Below are 17,305 nucleotides of genomic sequence, written 5' to 3'. Positions count from 1 at the left end.
GCCCAGCCTAGGTGTCTGCTGTGCCTCTGGGGTTTGTGCAATAGCATAGCATGGCATGGTGATGGTTATTAGTCAGTCTGCGTTCATCCCCTCCTTTCTCCGCAAAAAGAAAAGAAGTACCCTCTATGCAGAAGAGATATGAGACCAGGATCCTTGTGTGCTTCAAGGGAAAGAGGATACCCAAAATACTCTGCAGAAATAAACATGATAACCATCTCATTCCAGTGGGTACCTCAGTGAAATGCGGGTGGGTTTTCCGCCTCTCAAGGCACGCACAAGTGATTTGTGCAGCTCTGATGATTGACTTGAAGTGAGGACTCTTTGGTTTCATGCAGAGCCCTCCTTTCATTAGTGCTGGTAATAGCCAGTCCAGGGGAGCAGGGGGCCTGCTTAGATTTCTGGCCTCCCAGCAGTCTGTCTGTGAAGGCTGCACAGGGCTCAGAGCCTGCCCGAGTCTGTACGGAGGGGATGAGGAGGGGGAGCAGAGCATCGGTGCAGCCCCTTACACTGCAGCCCTGACCTCCGCCGCTGCCGTGAGTTCCTCTTGTCCAGGCTGGGGGAAGGGCAGAGGTAAAACCCTGCTCCTTTGGCAGTCTGGTTGCGGGGAGGAACCCTCACGAGAGACTCCCACCCTCACAGGAGACTCCCAGCCTCGTAGAAATTCTACTAAAATACAAAGAGGGTAGGAGATGCACTGATAATTGTGTTGACTTGTGCCCTTGGAGGTGTGTATCGATTGCACTGGCCACGCTAACCCAGGAGAAGAAAAAGTCCAGAGAATTGTCTTTTTCTCTCTTGCTCCCCACCTATCCTATTTGGAAAATCTGAACATATTGCCCTAATGTGCAACTTTTCCTGGATTTTATTTCCCATCAAATTGTATGAAAAGAAGGAAATTAGCCAAATATTTTTACGCTAGAGTTCTGGACAGACAGATTGAATTTGTGTGATAGCAACATGGACTCTCTAAAAAGGAATCAATGCAAGCGTGACCTTTTTGGGCAAGTTGCCAAACTCTGGATTATTTAATGTACCAATTACTTGATTATTGGAAGTGCTAATCAGCAACATAATCCTTAAAGTTTAGTCTGTCCATCAGGATGTGGACTGTCAAGCTGATGCAATTCGAAGAACCAGCAAAAGATGTCTTGGTGCCAAAGTCCTACTATGATAAAGGAATGAAGCTAGGAAGACTATTCTGTTGAGTGTTATTTTTTCAAGTTTGAGCAACGTGAGTTTCTAAAATTAGCAGTGTTGGTGTTGCCTGCCGACATGCTTTACATCCAGGCAGGATCAGTTTTAACCCTCCAGTTTTGGTGTCAAGGTTTCCTAAAGCAAATAAATGGAAACACTAAGGTCTGCTTGAATTTAACGTGATAGTTACGGTAAACTAAATTAGAAATTTAAGTGGCACACGCTAAACTCACAACTAGCTTCTGTGTGTGTGTGTGTTGACTAATCCTATGTTGGGGGCAGAAGGGAGTTTTTCTGCTTGTGTCAGCAGAATTTCTCCCAGCAGTAATGGAAATAGTAGGCGTATGGCCACCTACAGAGCCAACCCGTATGTCCTGGGGTCAGCATCTGCTGAGTTACAGGCCCAAACCTCCAGCTGTCTAGTCCATATATTGTAGTTGTAAAAATATACAACATGCAGAATGCTCCAGTTCAGAGCAGAAGTAATATATATCCCACTGTGAGCTCCCCTGCCCATAATGGTCCAGCACAAGATTTCCTGCTCTGGTCAGGATTCCTGAGGCAAGGGGCATAGCTATTAACCTCCCTTTCTGCCTTAAGAGTTTTTATCGCTCCCCTGTCACTGTAGCATCTATCTACCAGCATCTTACCCTGCCCTCCTCACTCTGATCAAGATAGAATTTGACCTTAAAGGTATACTTGAAAACAGATTTTATATATTTAAACACACTTTTATGCTAATCATCTTCATTGACACAGTACTATGGGCCAGAGCCTTAGCTAATTTTAACTGGATATAGTTCCACTGGTGGTAAACCAATTTAAATCAGCAGAGTAATTGGACTCGTACACTTAATACCTACTCTTCTGGTTCAGAAGTTTTCCTTCACCTGGCTTCTTACGAGCCTACAGAAATTTTCCATTTATCCAAAGGGGGAGAGGAGAGACTGTTAACACCACAAAGCCTTAAACACATTTGCTTGGAACTGCAGCTTTGCCCTTGAGAGCTGCCTGGCTCTAGCAGTGTAATCTTACATTTCAAAATTGCCCATGTAGTTTCTCAGATATATTAAATCAGAAAAAGGATTTCCCAGAAAAAAAAAAAAAGAAAGAAAAAAAAAGGGTTCTCAAAATGGTGAAGTATAAAATGACATACTTCCAGAGTGGCTTTCAGCTCCCACATCTTGCTGCCGGGGTGTGGGAGCACTAACTTCCGTCTCGGTGGCAGTAAATAGCAGGCTCGTGGTATGCTGCTGTAGATCACTGCACACTCTTTGAATCAAAGGAAGAAGTGCTGATTTCTGGTGCATTCCTCCTGCTTTTCTATAAAACCTCCTAGGGCATATGTTTCAAATACGAAATCTGATTCTTAAACCCAATTTAGAAAATAACTACACCTGGTCTGATTTGCAAAGGTAGCGTGCATCTAGGGCTGCTGGCAAACAAAACATGGGGCCGGAACTTCAGCCAGCAAAAAATGCTGTAGCTCGATTGACAGACCCACGGAAATTTGTAGGGCCTGAGGCTCCTGGAGGCTACAGCCTACCTGACAGCTCCCAGGACCTGGGACCACTGACTTCAGAGATTATTTCGGTGCTTACTTGCCCTTATTAGTTTTAACTGTCTTGTGAAATGAAAATTATTTGAACTGAAATAAGCATCTTATCCATGCCATTCCTTAAGCTGGTGTGACTGACCCACATTCATATTGAAACAACGAGTTACTCATAATTCTTTGCCAGGCTTTAAAGACTGACCAGGCACTTTCATACATATAAGGCCTAATGCTCCTCTTACTTAAGTTGGTGCAAAGCAGATTTGGCTGTTAAGTGTAAAGCAGGCATAGAGGGAGGCTCTAGCTCTCCATCAGTCTGTTCGTGTGCTGTCGAGCTACCAGTCAGTGGCGCAGGGAAAGTTTATGGGGAAAAAAAAGCACAACTCATGGTTAAATACAGAGTCCCTAACAGCAAAGACCGTAGTAAACCAGGCAGGCACCCTTGTAAAAACATCATCTGAGACAATGATTGCCTTTACATTCAGAGGCCAAGATCCTGGACAGTATGTGTCTGATTGCCGCTGAAATCTGATAAGGAGCTAAGCACCTAACAGCCTTTGTGAAGCTTGACCCTGAAACAACCACGGCCAACTTCAGTGCAGAGCAGTGAGCTCTGGACAACGGTGAGGAGCTTATAAACTATTTCTCAGTATTATGAGCAATACCTGAAAGTGGGTCAGAAAGGAGCAAAACACTTTTGAGGACTGTGGTTGCGAAAAAGTTGGACATAATCAAGCAGTGAGCAATAGATTTTAAGATAAAATTAAATTCTTGTTAAAAAAGCAGTGGGAGATTCAAGCAAAGCAGGAGCAAAGCTGATTGAGCAACAAATCAGGAGGAAATCAGATGGTGGCAAGTGAGCTTTTCCGAAGCACTTTTTGTTTCCAGATTACCTGCTGAGTCTCTCCCTGTCTATTTTTAGGTCCCATAGAGCCAAACGGGCAAGTTAAGCACATTCCTGGGTGCCTCCATCAGGCAAGGCCTCATGGCTGAGGCCTACTAATCGTTACCTTATTTACACTATTCTGATAATGAGCTGCATTTCGCTCCTGGGACAGGAGGTTGTGTTTGGAAGCGTATGTGATCATCTCGTGAGAGCTGTGAATCGAAGTAACCTCTGACATTTTGCAGAACCCTCAACTATTCAACATTTGCTTCTATCCTGAAAATTACAGCTAATTAAATATCTGGGCTTGATCCTGTGCAGTACTGTGTGCGCTCAGCACTCGGTGCCTCTAATGCAAGTTGAAGGCCCTCGGCACATTACAGACCAAGGTCCTGCCTCTGACTCATTTGCATGGCTTTACTTCCCCAGACACGATTTTGGTATTTGAAAAGAATGGTATTCTTGTACAACATGTGTCTCAATTTGTAACAATATCCTCCCTGCAGCTGGCTTGCTTTTCCAAGTGTTTCTGAAACATTACTGTCTTAAATTCAAGCCAACCTACAATAACAAATTATCTAGAGGCAAAGAGGCTGAACTGGGTTTGTCGAGAGGACGTCCCCACTCTCTGCTGCACTCCATCTTCCAGTCCCAGTTTCGGACTTTCAGGCTGTGTAATGTAATCATCTTCTATGGAAGCACACATTTCCAAAAAAAAAAAAAAAAAGAGTTTTGGGTAGTGCAGAGTGAAACAACTATCGAGTTCCAACCTCTCTGGAAAGATCTGCATCCCATCATCGACTGATTGATATTGAAACCTATGGTTAGAGCAATTTTCAGCTATTTATTTGGAGCCCACGTGGTTAAATGTAAAACTTTGTATTGCCTGCTTATGCTCCAAATATTTATAAGCTTTCATGAACCACTTGTGCTGCCACTTCTAAGTTGCTTATCCAAAAGGAGGGGAAAAAACCCCTTTCCCACAGGAATTCTCCAATTGAGAGATGCTTGAACACTAGTATAAAAGAAAAGATACATGATGAGGTCACTGAAAATTTGAATTCTGACCCTACCTTTCAAAGTACAATTGAAATGCCAGTTCTGTTTTATTTGAAGCAGTTTACCAATTCTTGCTGAACTGGTTATCTTGGTGGTAAAAATATTGTTCCTGTTTTCTTGGGGTGGGTAGAGGAGGTGGGAAATAGAGAAAATCTAAAACAACGGTTGGGTCCAATGCAGGTCGCTCAGTGGCCAGCAGTGCTGGGCATCAGGGAGATGCCCTAAGGTGCCTGGCACTGCCCCGAGGTCTATGCCAGGTCTCACCCGCTTGTTCCTTATGTGTTCTGGGTGGGTTTTTCCTCTTCCTTCCCCCGCAGTACAATCTACCTGACATTTTGGCCACCTGAGCATGCCCCCTTGGCTTTGGATGAGTCTGCATCTGCTCTTGCTTAGGCTGAAACAAACCAGGATGGGGGCTGTGAAAGCCAGGGAGAATCCCTATGGGGATGGTGGCAGGCATGCAGCCCTGGATGGTTATGGACAGAGGGGTTGTTCATGGGAAAATGGTGATTGCTTCCTGATATAGGATGCTAAAACTTTTCACTAAAAAGATTCAATTCTTCTTCTTCTTCTTCTTGTTATTGTTATTGTTATTGTTATTATTTTGTGGCCTACAATAGTATTTCAGATGAAAAAGCCAGGCCCAGGCATAACCCAGGTGAGGTGGAGGACTCTGACAGGGAGGTACAGGCTGTTGCTTGGCAAGAACCCCATCCTCACCATTCATCCTCCTTCACACTGCTACCCACAGTTAATCTGCCGTTTTCTGGCTATTTATCTGGTCTTACTGGAGAGATCAGCTTGGATAAGGAAACTGAGAAGCACCTCAGAATAGCCAAAAGCCTAGTGGTTTGGGCCCACAGGAGGCTGCTGAAATTCAAGTTGAAGTTTCTATTCTGATTCAGACAAAATCGGAGGCTTAAAGAAGGGTTATCACATCACAGTGGTTGCCTGTTTTCAGGAAAGGAGAGTAGAAACTGTCTGGATTTGGGTTTCCTTCTGTTTTAGTTTTTATGTTTTGGTTTTTTGTTTGGGGTTTGGTTTTGGTTTTGGTTTTTTTTTCAGAAAGATCCTTGCAAAGTTTCAGCTTTATCCCAGCACAGAATGGGAGAATTAGTTGAAAATCTGACTGTTTTCTTTAAAAGGAAAATCATATCTTCTGCCACATCTGCACATGAAGCATCGGTGGGGCAAGGCAAACTGTTTACAGATCTGCCAAATACACTGGTGCTGCACTAACTGGAGGGCAATGGGCTGCCTTGCTGTTGTGGAGATATCCCCAGTTAACCCCAGTGTAAAGCAGGATCTGGCCCCAGCAGGCTCCGTGATGTGCCATAGGGGCCGCGGCCAGCAGCAGTGGGTGCTACAGCTGAGATTACAACTCCAGAGCCGTGGTGGCATTTTCCACTTTGCATGACTTGCATACGTACCTCGAAATGCCCCAAAATGTAAACCAGAGACCCCCTGTCAGTGAAAGCCTGGAGAAAGATGGTGCCGTGGAGCTGGGCAGGAGGGCCTGGTTAACACTGGTTTTGTCTTTAGTTCAGATTGAAAGTGAAGGGGAGTTTCATGAGCTCGCTGAGCAGTTGTTCTATAAAAGGTTAAACCATGAGAAACTTCTTGAAAATGGTGAAAAATTATATGAAGAGAACATTTACAGAGGTTCTGGGGAGACTGCTACTTTGAAAAGCAGAAAGTGGTATAGGTGGGGAAGGAAGGATGACAACGGCAGAGAAACCTAACAGCGGCACCGATGCTGAAATCTGGGGAACTGAGCACAAATGTTCATCTTAGCCTACCAAGACTGGGCTCCTCTGCCTCCTTCCACAGCTGGTGGATAGAGAGGCTCTTCCCAGATGTGTTTCAGAGCACCTAACTCAGTGCCTGCTCTGGAGCACCCCTCAGCATGGGAAGGGGAATGAGGACACTGGTGCCCCTGGGTTAAAGTTTGTGACAAGGAGAGGGAAGGAGAAAGCAGTGTGATTCGGTGGGGAGCTGCTTTCACAAAAAGCTTGACAGTGATAGGAACATGAGGAAATGGAAATTTAAAATGCTGTGGCATGGATTCCTGGTGGTAGCCCAGGAGAATCTGAACCTGAAGGAGAGAGGAGGTGCCGTGTGCCCTGGGTCTGTGCAGAGCAAGTTGCACGGTGAAGTTGCATTGCTGCTTTGTGGTACAGGGGAGGATTTACAGCAGCCCAGGCCATTGTCCCCAAGTATGTGGCTGCTCTCTGCTGAATTTAGGGAATCCTATTTCCACTGGCTATGAAGAAGAGCTGCATGCTTACCCAGGCCAAGACTGTACTCTTGGGGGGAGCACTGTCTTTATGGAAGTGTGTAATGGAGGGAAGAAACTACTTTTCTCTTTGCCTTATGCTGTATCCCTACCGTGCAGCCTGGGGCAGGAACAAAGCAGTCAAGAGCAGACTCTGCTGCTAGGTAGCTGGGTTTTGAACAATTGTCACCAAATTTGAATGGGGTAGAGGGCTTCTTTTCTGTCTCATTTCTCTTCAGTGAACTGGCTGCCTGGTAAATACAGGACTGCGGAGCCCACATCTGCTTGGTGACTCTCTGGGTCCCTCCCACAGTGATGATTCCTGTGCTTCCTCTTTGTAAGAGGTGATTTTCCCTTGGGCCATGCAGGAGCACGAAGGAGAGCATGGAACTGTATTTCCTCCATTTCCTTGCTACATAACAAGGGCATGGTGACATACAACCCTGTTCCTAACTTCACTAGCTAGTTTCAGGGTTCAATTTAACATACACTGAATGAGTTTAGTGAGAGACGGTACTAAATATACCAGCAAGGGGCTGAACATAAATGTAAACTGGTGAAATTTCCCTAAAGGCTTTTCTAGGAATAGATGCAGGGAAGCAGGAGTCAGCACACAACAGACCTTCTGCTTTCCAGTTCATGTTTCTCCCTCAAGGTCCTTCCCTGACTGCAAGGCGACTGGATATAATTGCAAGCATGGCCTCTGGTGCATCCCTGCAACAATTCAGTCACAGAGTTGGGCGTGACTGAGCTGTCCGTACCACATCTTCTGTTTAGGCATAAAAGGAGGGCAAATCCCAAGCTTCTTCCCCAGTGCATTCCTTGAAGTCACAATGTCTGCTCAGATTACAGCTCGTGTTTCAGTAGGCGGGAGAGCCTGAGTTGCATATCTGACCCAAAGATGAGGAGGATCCATAGCTTACAAGACCAGAGCAGAAGGAAAACTCCACCTTCAAAATCAAGGGATGGTGCTTAAGGCCCCTGCTTGTTATCCCATTCGTGCTAAAGGCCTCCCCTGACTCTTGCAATGTGGCATCCCTTCAGTTAGCTCATGGAAAGATAAATCATCAAGTATTCAAAGGGGAAGGTTTTAATGAAGAAGCTTGAACTGCTTTAAGAATTGCTTTAAAAAAAAAAAAAAAAATTACAGAACTATTACAAGTAACAGATGATTCCAGAGTGTTTCCAGGACTGAGCTTGTTCCCATGCTGACTTTAGCTGCACTCTTGTGGTTTATCTTCAGAGCAGTTTCCCTGAGAAAATAATTGCAGTGCCTTTACTCTAGGGCCATGCATGTCCCAGATGAACTAGGCCTCTTTTAGCACATCAGCATTCATTGTCTGGGTGAATTGATGTGCTAAATGATGGAAACTCTGCCATGCCAGCCCACATCAACAGTTGCCTCAGCCCTCCCCACCCAGTCTCTAATTTTCTTCTGAACAATAAGATGTGAATCTGGAGACAGAAATGTTCAATGGAGCGCAGAGTGAGGGGGAAGCAACCATGGAAAAAACTGTGTGTCTGCGTGCATGCATGTATCCAAAGCCGTGTCAATGGCATGGCCCCTCTGAGGAGGTAGGACATGACCAGGGAGAGCACTGGGTAGAAGCAGCTATTTCTGGCAGCTATCAGTGCCAGCAGGAGCATGCTGCCAGCATGGCAACACTCAGCTTGTGGGGCAGTGCTGGGAGCGGGCACGTAGGGATCAGTGTTTGGATATGGGGGAGCAGGAGGAAGAAATGCCCCTGCAGCTGAGCTACCCAGCTCCTTGGCATGGAGGCACGGAGAGGGAGTGGAGCGAGGAGCGCTTCTAGCAATTGGCTCTACCAAGCAGGGCCAAGCTTCCCACCACACCAGTCCCAGGGGCTGCACAGGACCAAGGGCTGTAGGTCTGCAGCAGCACCTGGAAAGAGCTGGCTAGCTGCAGAAAGGGAGGAGGGAAGCTTGCTGGGGAGGCTTTGCCCTAGTTGCCAACCTGTCCTGCCAAGCTCTAACTCTGTGGTCTTTTGAGCAAGGATTTAAATCCTCACGTGTCAGGGCATAAACCAAGGAGGAATCTCTGCATTGGTGCAGCCTGTTTCATAGCTGCCCATTGCTCAGGTTACGACAAAGGGCCACAGAGGGCATCAGTGCGGCTCTCCCCTACTGTTCTGAGGGGCACTGCGTCGCTATCTGAGCCTGCATGGGTGACCCTCCAAGTCGTCCACCTGAGCTGGGTCACCATCCAGTTGAGTTATTCTCCTTTTGTCCCCCTGCATTGGCACTGGGGCAGAAATAGCACCAATGCTATTCCTGCTTATTCTCTTTCTGTCATCTTTTCCATGCTGCCTCGTGGTGTTGGAACTACAGCCTGCCTCCGACTTCTAGGTGGTCTTCCATCCCAGGATCAGCCCAGACCTGCTTAGCTTTGGAAAGCAGGCAAAACCCAGTGTGCTCACCTCAGTGCAACTTACATAAGCTCGACTCCATGGCTTTACGCTTACGAAAATTCTTCTTTTGTGGCTGATGCAATTTTTCTATCTGATCAGCAGCATTTGATGTGTGTTGAGGGCAAGTTCAGCTGGGGTGAAGAGCATATGTCGCTCCTCAAAAAAGTAATTTGTTTTTTGGGGGAGATATAAATAGCTGACTTCATTGTGCTGGTCATTCACGCTGCTGTTGTCACGAGGTGTGTAACATCTAACTGTGAAGTGGTGATGACTAGCGTGTTCTCATTTCTTCATAAAACTTTGCATGCTATGCCTGATACGGATTTTTATTCTGTGACTTGATCGCTACAAAGATGTATTCATCAAACACAATGACTGCCATATGAGCCAACCAACAGGGAAGGTCCTTTTCTCCAGTCTGCACAGTCTGTTACACTGAGTCTATCTGCAGTAGGGGAAAATAAACAGGACTTGGAAAGCTAGCCGACTGCTCCAGGCAGAAAGCATCAAGAGCTAGGGAACTTCTTTATGCCCTCCCTCCCAAATCACTTATCAGTCTGTGCTATGCCATGCCATTTGAGACTGATTAGTGAGGGATGGAAATTCGTTTCCGTTGACATATGGAAAAAGAGGAGCAGGCAAAATACCTGAAGTGCAGAGTGAAGTTTCATACAGACGTTACAGATTTTCTTTTTTCTGCTTCCTTTTTTAGTTAATCTCAGAGCAAGATTTCAAGCCAAAAAGTGACAGAAAGCAGTTGTGTACTTTATGGGGAGTACTTAGTAGGTGGATACATCCCAGTTCTCAGTCCAGTTCTTGTCCACAGCTCTCTGTACACACAAAGCTCCTCATCCTGCTGGGCACATTGCCTGAAAGCCCAAATGTTACTCCTTAACCTAGATATAGTGGTCTCCGTGCTCTGGGAGTTTATGCTGGTCAACATATTCAATGTGCCTTCCAGTCTCTGCTTTGAGAAGGGTGTGGGTTTAGCAGGGGGATACTCGTATACAGTGATGAGAGGGATCGCAAAGGAGCCAGTGTGAAGGGGAGATTGTGGAGCAGACTGAGAAGGAAAATGTGTCCCAGCATCAAAATTGAGGCCAATAAAGACTTCAGAGTTTCAGTCTGAATCTTTAGGGGACAGCAGATCCCATCCAAGGAGACAGAGTCCAAAGCACGCTGTGCAGAGAGAGAGGACAGTCCCTGCTAGGCAGTCTACATGGTCGACTGACAAGGGAAGCAGGAGCACATGAGGCCATGGCGTATCACCCAGTAGCCCCTAGCTAAACTAAGGCATCCGGAGCTGATAACCACTGGGGTGGTGTTAGTTGCATTAGCTTGATGAGAAGGTGATTTGGGTTTTCAAAATCGTGATTCCAAAGATATTCGTGACCTTGGCCTTCACCACTGGCAAAGCTTATTTTAGGGGATGCAGCTTTCTAAAGGCCTCAAATCAATAAAGCTGTGTTTGCTCCAGTATTGTTCATCCAGTCAAAGCACCGGTGGGCTTCAGAAGGTGGTGTCTGAATAAGTCCTGTGGGATGCATTCCTTTTGTGTCCTAAAAAATGAGAAAAGAAAGAAAACAAAAGCAGTCAGTACATCTGGGCAGATAGCAGGAGAAAAATAGACGTGGAAATGAGGACCAGGATAGAAAAAGAGAACAACTGGAAAGTTAAATTCTTTGCCTAATTCTGTAATCTGCTCTAGCAGGATCTGGAGGGTTTTGTTCTCATCTCATGCATGGTCCATGGAAATGTATGTGTTAAACACTGAAAATATCAGATCTTGGTAGGAGTTTACCTCAGTGAGAGTAATGCCTAGTTCTACTTTGGATCCTAAAATACCTTTAATTGAATTCTGTTTGTCATGCTAGGCAGTATCAGTCACCATGCTCTGCTGTTTGTGACCCCCTGGTGCTGTAGCTGCTATGGTGGTGGTACAAGACTGGTTGCAGACCATCCAAAGAGAGGACCGAGGAGTTTGTGGGGAACTCCATCTTGACCTCCCTCATTGCAGCTCTGTTTTGCTGTGTTGAGCATACATCTGTCCTTTGTATGACTACGGATTTGGGGAAGGACAAGGAAAAATGGATTTAAACTGAAGAAGAATAGATTTAGACTGGATATAAGGAAGAAATTTTTTACACTGAGGGTGGTCAAGCACTGGAACAGGTTGCCCAGAGAGGTAGTGGAGGCCCCATCCCTAGATACATTCAAGGCCAGGTTGGATGGGGCTCTGAGCGACCAGATCTAGTTAAAGCTGTCCCTGCTCACTGCAGGGGGGTTGGGCTAGATGACCTCTAAAGGTCCCTTCCAATCCAAAGCATTCTATGATTCTATGAAGGGCCAAGAGGGTTGTCATCAGTTTGCATGCATAGCACAGATAGTACCTACAGAGTTAGCTCTGTTAGTGGGAGATGCATATTGATGTGAGAGTGGAGCTGTCTCCGGGTACTGCCCCAGTTTCTCTGTGAGACTGATGAGCCCTGTGGAGCTGCACACCAGCCTGTGCAATGAGGTGTCTCTGGGGAGCCCTGACATGTGTGGTGTTCCCCAACCTATCCCCATCCCAGGTGCTGGGGGGTCCTGGTCCAAACTCTTCTCCTTCTCTGACTCCACTTTCCTGCCTGTGCCAGAGTGCGCTACATCCCGGCTCTGTAAAGCACACTGAGATCAAGGGGAGAAGGGTGCTGTATAATTGCAAAGTATCATTATTCACCCATGCTCTTGTAGGATGAAAGGTGCTCTATGAAACCCAGAGAATAAACTATTATTATATCAGTTTCCAGCTTTTTATTGCAGGAATTCCTCTTTCTTTCCAGCAACCTCGGAGGCTGCGTGTTACCGACAGCCCTTGCGGCAAAAGGGGCAGCCATGGCCAAAGCAGTGGGCTTGTGTCTCTGCCCGGCTGCCTGCCCAGCGTGAGGCTGCGTGCAAGCTCAGGCGGTGCCCAGCCCGCCTGCGATGAGTGTCCCACCGCTTGCCCTGACCACCTCTGCTTGTCTGCTTTGCAGGGACGGTCGCTGGCAGGGTACCTTGCATGGAGAAAGGGAGCAGAGCAAACCACGTCACTCCACCGAATGACACCAGCTGGTCCGCTCACCACCCCCTCTGGCTGAAAGTCCAGCAAAGAAAGCAGCTTCCTGTCATGAAGCCCCTCCGAGGAAGCCTCGGTCCCACGGGTGCCTTTGACCCAGAAGACAGCACATCATGGACCCACACAGTGTGCTCAGCATTCCTGCGACCACCCCTCTTCTCCTCCAAGGAACACTTTTTCCTCTTGGTTTCTTGCTGGGGGGGATTTTTCACCCTGGTTTCAAAAACCACACGGACCAACATAGGTACTTTTCCCTCTCTGACTTCAAAGTTCAGATATTTGAGGCTGGACAATGATACGGATTTTTTTTTTTTTAATTTTTTTTTTTCCTTCGAAAAACTGCTGTGGTTTTGCTGCTACACTAAGAATCGTGATTTGCATTGTATGGTTTTGGACCTATTCAAGTTTTGATGGGGGAAAGGGGTAATACTGGAGTAGCAACGCTTCAGTCATCTCTGTCCTACCCATGATGCACTTTTAAATGAAGAGTTAGAATATTTTATTGGCTAATATACTTTCCTTGTTATTTTTACAAAGGCCACCTTTATCCTTTCTAATGCCATATTTTCAGTGTTACACTTTTATGGCTTTTAATTTTTGATTTGACAGATGTAAGAAGCAGCATGAATAGTTTATACTGTGGTTTTTCAGAGACTGAATGCCAAGAGAACTCAGTAAATGTTTATTCTTCTCAGCTTTCTCTTTAAATTCCCCTAAATAGCGCCCCATTTGGGAACAGAGCAAGAGTGTTGAACTAAAGACCAAAATTCCCTCAAGGTGTAAAATAATCTGAGGGGAATATTTGCTGGGCGTCACGAAAGACTTGGATGAAATTTCAACCCTGATGGTTTTCAGTGATCCAGGAAGGCAGTGAGACAATCTCTCCATATGCATAGCCCTTTCATGATAATTAGAATGGTATGGACAAACCAATGAAAACAAGGGTAAAGTGAGAAAGATCCCCCATGATTCTGTTTCACTGTTTGCTTTCTCCTGTCATGGTTAAGAGAAATGTGCAATTCGATCCTCAATCAGTGGGTGGAGGATAACAGGGTAGAATTTACTTGTGTGCACTTGTACAGTTGTAGCCAAGAGTCCAAAAGTACACTAGAGCATGTTATACTGGCACTGAATTGGTAAGAGAGTCGTGGAGTATCCCATTCTGACAAATACAAAAAAAAAAAAAAAGAAAAGAAAAAAAAAAAAACAAAAAACCCCACAAAAACCCCACAAAAAAAATCAAAAACAAACAAAAAAAACTTTAAAAAAATTTCAGATCACCTTGTGATTCAGTGTAACTGTTTACTAACTCGAATAAAGCAATTGTTCACTCTCAAGTGTTCAGAGTACACCTTTTCTATAAGGCTACTGCGGGGAAGTGAGGAGCAGTTTGCAGGAGCAGTGTCTCTGATGGTGTCAGCGGTGTTGGGAGCAAGGTAGCAGAGTCAGTTGAACCAGAGCCTTGTAGTGATGGTGCACTATGAGCACTATGTATATACTGTATTTCTATATTTTCCTTTGTACAGATTCACTTAAGTCAAGCTACTGTTTTACAGGTGCTCCTTATTTATTAGAGCTGTGAAAGCTTGGAAAACACACCGGGCGAGTAAGCTCGCTTTTTAAAAAAAAAACAAAAAAACCAACAAAAAAACAAAAAAGAGGGGGAAATCCAACAACTCCTGAGTCTAGGGAGAGAGCTCAAAGAGATACTGATGAAACATCTTCAAGAGAGCAAGAATCTGCAGCACCCTCAGTGTGCTCTGCTTTCCTTTTGGGCTTGCAACGCTTTTCTCTCTCCCTGACTGGTGTCAGATTTATTAAAACAAAATAAATCTCCAAGAAAAAAAATGCACTTAAATGTGCTGTTGTTTTATTATTATTTTTTTCCTTTTTGTGCATGCGGTTATTCATTCCTCTACCTGCCTGGTCATGGATCAAACAAAACTCAGTCTGAAGTCTCGGCAAAATACGTGTTAAGTGTTCTTGGAGGCTGTATCTGTGTCCCTTCCATTTTCGCTCCTCCCTTGTCACCTCTCCGTTTTTGCAGTGTTCAAGGCGTGGGGGAAGAAAAACCCTGCAGTTAGCACAGCGCAGAGTTAGGTCCTGATCTTAGAGAAGGGCCCCGCATGGATGCACTGACTGCAGCTTCATTCGTTTCAAGGGGATCCGTGCGAGCGCAGTTTGCTCATGCTGCATTTGAGGCTGTGTACCGAGCGTGTTCTGCCTGTCCTTTTGTAAGGACAGGGTTTTTCTATGCATGAACTCCCCCTGAAATCAAGCCTAGGTTCTTCAAAGCACCAAACTCCTCCCAAACGCCCCCAAAATTCTGCAACAGCAACATACTTACAGGCCCTGAGCTACCGCACGCAATAGCGTTTGCTTCCCAGCTCTTGGCCAGCACAGCCAGCGCTGCTGATGGAGGGGTTTGAAATGTCCGGTGAGCTCTGTAACTAGTTGACTGATTTCATTAACCAGCCATGTAAGGCAAACGACAACAGCATAAGCATGCCTGCTTGGAAGTGCACGTAGAGCAAAGCTTGTCTCCCTAGTAAACAGCTTGCTGCATCTCTATTTATTCATCTGAACTTGGCTGTAAAATGAAGGCCGTGTGTATTGATTTTGCTTTTGTCAGTGGTCCAGAATTGTTAGCACACATTTTCACTCTTCTGAAAAACAACAGACTCTTTAGAGAAATCTTTCTCTCTCATAACTGCTTTTTCCAGAAATGGAATCAGCTTGTCAAAAATCATCAGGACAGCAGAGGTAGGGAAAGCGATCTAGGCTGGATCTGGCTTCATGCATTTCCAATCATCACAAACTTACCTTAGCTTTCCTGAAAATTTGCCCACCTTACACTTTCTTAACAACTTACCCCAAAATTCAGATGCTTTGGACAGTTGAATCGGTTCATTGTTTGCTATTTTAAAAATATCTACAGCTGCATATCTGGGGAGAAATCTCCAAGTACACATAAACCTTCAGCAAAATGTAGACCAAATGGTACGATACATTATGCAAAAGAAACCTGCTTTATTTTTGAGGCCAAATCCGTCCCTTGTACGATGCCAACAAAAAGAGTGGAATTACACAAAGGATGTAAGAAGGTCCTTCGCAATTAACAGGAACCCAGCAAAGGCTTACAGAACGGTGCTCGGTCACTGCTGACATTATTTATTACGCACTAAGACCTAATAGTCAAGCCAAGCTCTTTCCTGGGGAACTCACCATCAAGGAGCCAGACAAAGAAAATCCTGATGCACTGGGAGATACAGGGGAAGGTTCCTGCGTGCAACAGCAATCACTCCAGCTCTTGCACACGTGCAGTTTTCAGATGCAGAGACTGTCTTCACGAGCAGAGAAGGGCAGCTTTGCCTCAGGTCTCCAAGCAGCCGGCCCAGTGTGCATCCCTTCACACTGCCGGGGCAGGGGGGGAGTTTGCTGTGATCAAGCCACAGGGGTCCTTCTGCTGGCACTGAATTCTTGCTGTCAGCAAGAATTTTGCCCTTGTGATAAGAGGGGGTCTGCGTGCTGCAAAGACTATGCATTAATTACCTCCTGTCTTGTCTTAGATGATTTTGAGGGCTTTATTTTTTGCAGAACTACTACACACAGCAGTATTCGAGTGGCCCAATTCTGTGACTAAGAAGGTCCCTCAAAATGAAAACATTTTGTGCTTTTTCCATGCTAAATGATAGAAATAAATTTGCTTTGTTCAAGTAAGTGCTGCACGCCAAATTTACAAGGATGCTTATCCAAGTGAGATATCCCATTCTGAGGTCCATATTTGGACACCCAAATCAACACTCAGCCAAACACATGCATGAGGCATTTCAGTGCCATTTGGAGTGTCCATATATAGAACTGGATGCCCTAACTTCATTGCCTTTGTTTTAAAAATAGGCCTGGAATATGTAAAGGCATCATTTAATAACAACTATGACAAACATTCTGTGCTCAAACTAAGAACAAATTTTCTGGTGCTGGTACAGGTTGATTTCCCTGGAATCGCTCTGGATTTACAGAAGTATAAGTCAGAATAAGAAACGGCCCCTTGAGTTGCTTTGCCTTCCACTCCCACCCAAAGCTGACTTGATGTTTGGGATCTGTGAGTATGGGAAGGTGATACTTGGGCAGTATCCACACACGTGTGCAGCAGAGGGAAAGAAAAAGAGAGCCAGGAACTGAGTTGAGCCTGCTTCATATTGAACATAACTGCTCAGATGTCCTGAAATGGGTAGAACAGGTTTACATCGGCTTGCACACATTTTACTTGTCATTTATGTGATACTGGGCAAAGAAATCCAACGCTGCCTTGAGCACCCCTGGAATATTTTCCACAAAGCAGAGGATGCACCAGCAAAACACAGAGATCTGTGAAAAATACAGCTGAACAGCAGTTCCTGGCTGTTTTCTTCCAGCGACGGTGGGAGCACGGCCCCTTGGAGGTGCAATGGATGCTGGCTGCAGGGTGCTGCAGCACCTCCGCAGGAGACGGGGTCTCTGACGCAGGGGTGCTCCTCAGCCTGTCACATTGGCCAGTCAAGACCTGTTGGGACTTGAACCTCTGTGACACTGCAGGGAACTGACCCAGCCACAAGGCAAAAAAAAAAAAGAGTAACTTAGGCCGCTGACAGTCTCTTTTCTCGAGAGTCTCAAGCATCACCTATCTACTGGAGCAGGTGAGTGTCCCAGCCACTTCACCCACTGCTCTACTGAAAGTTTTCCAAGGACATATAAGACACAGAGAGGCAGCCAGGTGCACTGACCAGGACCTTTCCTTACTGATGATGAAGCATCTAAAAGTTGTGTG

Source organism: Pelecanus crispus, chromosome 3 (assembly GCF_030463565.1).
Source record: "Pelecanus crispus isolate bPelCri1 chromosome 3, bPelCri1.pri, whole genome shotgun sequence".
NCBI lineage: Eukaryota > Metazoa > Chordata > Aves > Pelecaniformes > Pelecanidae > Pelecanus > Pelecanus crispus.
The sequence above is the reverse complement of the archived record's forward strand: the minus strand, read 5'-3'. Positions refer to the sequence as shown.